This window comes from Pseudonaja textilis, chromosome 3, assembly GCF_049901715.1.
Source record: "Pseudonaja textilis isolate UNSWEBS1 chromosome 3, rPseTex1.2, whole genome shotgun sequence".
NCBI classification, from domain to species: Eukaryota; Metazoa; Chordata; class Lepidosauria; order Squamata; family Elapidae; genus Pseudonaja; species Pseudonaja textilis.
Window position 1 is genome coordinate 117175568 of NC_141992.1, and position 6000 is coordinate 117181567.

The following is a 6000-nucleotide window of genomic DNA, read 5'->3' on the forward strand; positions in this document are numbered from 1 at the left end:
GACCAATCAGCCTGATATCACTATCAATCTGGAAACAAGCAATGCTATTACAGGTAGTCCTTGACTTACAACAATTCATTTAGTGAGCATTCCCAGAGACATGTGATTTCCTTTTGTGACCTTTTGACTAGCAAAGTCAATGGAGAAGCCAGATTCATTTAATAATAGCTGCGGTATTCAAAAGCCAAAATCCTCACTGCCCCATTTTAAAGAATAAGTTCAAGATGGGGTTTTGAGTCTCTTACACTTTCCATTTTCCTAAGGCTGAACAACCATTTTGTTTCTCCCTCAGCTCCACTCCACATTTCCTTCTACATTCCTTCTACTTAAAGCATTAGGGAATATTCATGACATTTGGACCCAAATTGTTGGGGGCAATATGCTGACTCTGTAAACCGCTTAGAGAGGGCTGTAAAAGCACTGAAGTGGTATCTAAGTCTTAAGTGCTATTGCTAAGTGCTATTGCTATATTTGATTTATTAATTAATCTCATTCACACCCCACCTTTTCTCCAAAGGTATTGAGGACACATTAAGACCTTCCCTTCATATTATTATAATTCTTAAATTCTACAATTTGTTTTAAAATTAGCACCCGAAGCACATTCATGAAGCTAAACAAACTACTGGTGTGGGGTAGATATATCACTAAGCTGATTACTTAGTTACAGGGCTTATAACCTGCTGTAACTTATAATCAATGTTGTTAGGGCAAACAAGTAAATAACCAAATGTAAAAACAAACCATGCATTGCAATTGCATGTACACAAATGGAAATCAGACTCAGTACAGAAAAAAGCCAATTCATTTCCTATTGGAGAATCATAACAACCAATCCACATCACTTGGTAAAATAATCAGGTTTGGTGTTACTTCAGTTGTGGGAGTGTCCCATTTTGCTCATTGGCTTATCTTTCCAATGAATGCCTGGGGATTGATACTTCTGAACATTCACAATATTGTACCATCATATTTTATCTGTTCTAATTGCATTGTGAGGTGGACAGACATAAGCAAACCTAGAAGGAAATGTTCTCAATGGAAAAAAAGCCCTGAAACTCAAGGAGGCATTTATCTAGGTTTGCTCAGATCATAAAGCCATTTATGGTTTGTACCAGTCCATCTTCACCCATATGTTTATTGTTTAAAGTCAGATTTAAAATTTAGCAACACTTTCCACTCTGGAGTCATGTTTTTGTGGTGCCTTACAAATTAGAAGTTTTGTGATTTCATTAATATCCAGAATCCTAGATTCTATATTTGAGCCCAAGTCATTTCTAAGTAATGAAGCCAAATTAGATAGGAAATGAAGTTTCTCTTGCAGTCAGTATATTTCATATCTTCAAATGATCCTCACCATCGTTTTCTTCCATTACTTTTTCTCAGAATTTGCAGCTGCTTTTAAAAAACAACTTTTAAAAAAAATATTCCGTAAGATGCTATTTACAAAGCAGGATTGTATATACAAGGTTTTGCTATGCTTTTGGCAAAGAACCCTGCCTTTTTAAAATCTCAGTGCTTGCAAGGTAAGAAAGTTTGGTTAGAGATATTGCTAGCAAATGCCAACCCAGGACTGTAAGATACACGCCAGTCATCAAACAAACTTCCTCAGTTTAGCAGTTGCTGTCATCAGGAGTTAATATTGTTTATAACTTGTAATGCCCAATATTAGACAGAGAGAAATCAGCTAGACAGATTTGTTTATCTATTTCTGATGCTTTTGTGCTGGTTTAATCATCCAGGGTCAAAAATGATGCACAGCAAATATAATACAGTGTAAATATAAACAGATACTAATCAACAAATATGATCCTTCTCTATAATGACGTTTTAAAACACAGTTGTCATATGCTAGAGCCAATAATTACAGAATAGCCAATGTTAATCCAAGTGTCCTAAATTATTCCAGGGGCCATCCTACATACATGACCCATTTTCCAAATGCTCTTACAAATAGCCAAGTTTTTACATGTTTCTAAATATCAAGTGGAAAGGCACACATCTTATTTCTGATAAAAAGATATTTCATAGGACAGGAGTGCTGCAGAAAATGTGTGCCTTGAGTCTCTTCCTTTGTTAAACCATACTCTCTGCAAACATACCTTGGATAGGCAGATTCTATACAGACTGTGAGCTTGCAGCTGCTTCTTCCTTTTAACTGCTAGTGGGGGTGTGACTTGATTGGGTGGGGTCTTGGCTGTGTTCTGATTGGGTGGGGGTGTGTTCTCACTGGTAGGGGGTTTGTCTGTGTTCTGATTGGTTGGGGGGTTGGCCGTGTTCTGATTGGCTGGAGGCGTGTTCTGTTCAGGTGGGGGCTTGGTTGTGCTCAGGTTAGTCTTAGTTGCTGGGGGATTTGAGCTGGTGAGCTGTGATCCTGCTGTTTGGCTTCGAGTTCGTGGTTGTGCTGCATCTTCATGACGGGTGTCAGTTTGCTTCATGTATGGCTCGGAGGGGTTTGAAGTGGGTAGTGATGCAGCTGCAGTGCGGCTTCTGGTCCGTGGTTGTGTCTCATCTTCTGTGTGGGTGTGAGTCTGCTTTCTGCGTGGAAGTGTGGTGGTGGCATCTTGTGTGGCACTCATGGGTGTGGGTCTGGTGCCACCCAATCAGAACACAGCCAAGCCCCCACCCAATCAAGTCACATCCCCACTAGCAGTTAAAAGGAAGAAGCAGCTGCAAGCTCACATCACTCTGAGAAGCACAGAGCTGAAGACACAAGCCTGAAGATGATGAATGAGACTTCATCGAAACGTTGCCTAGATACTGCCAATCTTACGTGGGAGAAAACCCGAATAACCAAAGATTCACATACAAATACCTGCGAGAACCTCAGAAAACTAATGTGCATATTCATTATACTACCACAAATGATTGTTCCTGCCTAGTTTGCTTGTAAATATTATTTGCCTGTAGATAATCCCTTGACATTAATTTTCTCCCTATCCCATATAATTGGGTATTTTAGATGTCTTAATTCATAAATAGGAAATGGGCATGCCATAAAGAAAAGTACCAGTTTCTAGGTAGCATCAACAATTTCACCTGACTACAGAAAAAAACAATAGTAAGTTAGGGGAAAGACCAGTCAAGGAGCAGGATTTAAATTAACCAGTTTACCTTTTAGTAAATGGATGTTTTGTGAATGACTGTGCCAACTATTAAAGTGACTCTGTGAAACTATTAGGACTGTTCTGTAACAATGCCAAATATGCATATTAACTCAGCAAATCATTCCCTGTATTTTTGTGGAGAACATGCATTGAAAAATTATTGGAAATAGGAGATGCTATCTCAGTTTGGAAGCACTTCTTAGGCATCTTTCTTTTTTGGAAACAATTAAATGTCCAACTTACTATAGCAGGAGAGTCTCGTGGCTCTGCTTACATTGTGCACACACTCACAGCCTGATTTGCTTGTGCATATATACATGTGGAAAGGCACCTGTCCCCTGCCCCTCTCCAGGCCGCCAACCCAGAAAGGTTGAGGAACTCTGCTCTAAAGGATCTAGGTCAAGTATAATGACTGAGGAATTGAGAATATCTTTGTTGACTAAGAATAAAATGGATGTTTCAGAGAGATTCTAGAACATGTTCAGAAAAGAGACAATGTGATCATGGAATTTTTCTGGAAAGGCTAGATGTCTCCTCACTTAGATGTAGCAAGTAGTAGGATTGCTATAGCCAAGAAGTGTCAGCATGATTGCTGCAAATAAGTGACCCACTGTTTGCCAAGGCAAACAGCAACATCTGTTTTGTGGACATTAGCTAAGGCTCTCTCCATGCCAACACCATCAGAGGCTATGATTGTATGCTTGCTCTGACTATACTGCCCACTGTGATATTTCCAATACCTTCCTAAGCCAGCATTTTCAGAATTTAGCTTTTCTGCATAGGATTCGCTTTTCTCAACAAGAAGGTATTCCCTATTTAGTACTTCTAGGGACTCCTTGTTATATACTAGGTCAAGATTGTGCAAAATAACTAAAGACACAATATTAAGCCATTCATGCCACTGACTGCACTTTACTGAGGGTGGAAAAGAAGCGAGAGGACAATACTGTGACAGTCATGTGCTGGAAGGCTTGCTAAGGGAAATCATCTCATTAACCCTGATAAAAATGTAGTTTCTCCTGATGAGCTGTTCTGAGCATCCAGGCATGGAGATGCTTATGTTTGTCGTTTGATAGGCTGAGCTGATTTCTGAGGACACTCCTCCTTGCAGCTCCTCCTTAGTGTCCCCAGTTTTAGCTCAGCCTGTGTTCGAGATAGGAGCTTTTTCTCTCAGCCAGGAAGACTCACAGCTAAAATAACAACCATCTACTTTCTTTGATCTTCAAAAAGCACAAAACTCAGTGAGATCACAGCCTCTGGCTGCTCAGCATAATAATAGGAAAAAAGAGGAGCTCCGATGCCGCCTTGTAATTAAAATCAGCTGGCAGTCGGGGATAGCGAGCAACGCACTGAGTGGAGCCTCGCACCTGTTGCGAAAGTTTCCTTTTTCACATTTTGAAAATAATGCTCCCTCACAGACCTGACCTAGAGGAGAATGCGTTAAAGGGAAATGTTAAAGGGGAACAGGTTAATTTAGGTTTTTCCCTCAGCTGAGGCTATTGCAGACTCTGTGATTAAATTCGAGCCAAAAATAACAGCCAGCACCATTTTAAAGTGGAGTTTTGGCTCCAAGGAAACACAGCGGTGCTACCTCAGACCGTTCCTGAAATTACAACTGTTGGGGCATTATCCCATTGCAGGCCTGTCTCTGACAGCCTGTGGTGTTTGGAACGACACATTTGAATACTCAAGGGAGAAAGTAAGGCATAAAGTTGGCATAGCCCCACACAGGCATCCAAAGCAGTATGGCAGTCAGCGCTTAGGCCTTGACTCTGCGCAATTAAAGCTGCCAAAATCCAGGCATCTTACCTGGACTCAGTGTCAACCCCCTTAGGCCTAAAGGAATATTTTTATTGGCTCAAGGGGGCTTTATAAAAAAAATATTAAAAATAAATAAATTGATATTATAGTGATTCACTGATCTGGCGCTCTTTTTATAAGGAGTCACTGCTCATAGCTTGGTGCAAATTCTCCAGGCATACCAACCGCCACATTGAACAATCCTTATATTACCCCTGTTTGCCTTTTACCCTCCTTAAACACACCTGTTTTCCAGGAGTGTAATGGATGGTGGCAGCTCTGCTGGTTACAGCACTCCAAGATCTAGAGCGGTGGCCAGAAGGGCTATGACTAGAAACCAGAAGAACCAGGGTTCCAAGAAGCCCTCCAAGGCAGCAGAGAAGTACGCAAGGAGGCGCCAGAAGGCACTGGAGAAGCAGTTACAGAAATATCTCAGGGAGGCTGAAAAGAACAGGCAACCACCCCTTCAGTGGCCACAGTACCGCACTTCTCCCCCTCTGGACCACTCCATCTCGTCTAGGAGTAGTGCTGTTCTACAACCACAAACTGAAGTTCCATCAGGAACTCCTGAGGCCCTCAATCTTCAGGTCCTGGGGCTGAGCTCCATGATACCAATTCAGTAAGGGTTACATGCTCCTTGGTCATCTTCAGAGCAGGCAGCCCAACTGAGCAAACGATAGAGGGTAGCACCTGAAGCTACTTTCATGCCAACTGCCACGGGGCTCCACGCAGGCAAATTCCTGCCTCAGGACATCCCTCCACAAATGAAGGTCTGGATGAAGGAGGCAATTAAGTAAGGCATTGCTGTGGGAGTACAGCAGAGCTACCAATCCAGGGGTCAACCACCAGTCCCACCACAATACCAGGGCCGTCCTCCACCTCTGTACAGAGTTTCCTCAAATTAACGTACCTGTCTATAGAGCCCCCACTCAGGATCTTCAAGTACCCTTCCATTCTCCATAGATGAGGGTTGAGGAGAGGGAAGATCTAGATATCTATGTCTCTGTGTCTTCACAGGAATCTGAGGCCTCCTTATCTGAGGCAGAGGACCACCCAGGACAGAATATGTCTGTGGATGAAGGGCTAGTCCCGG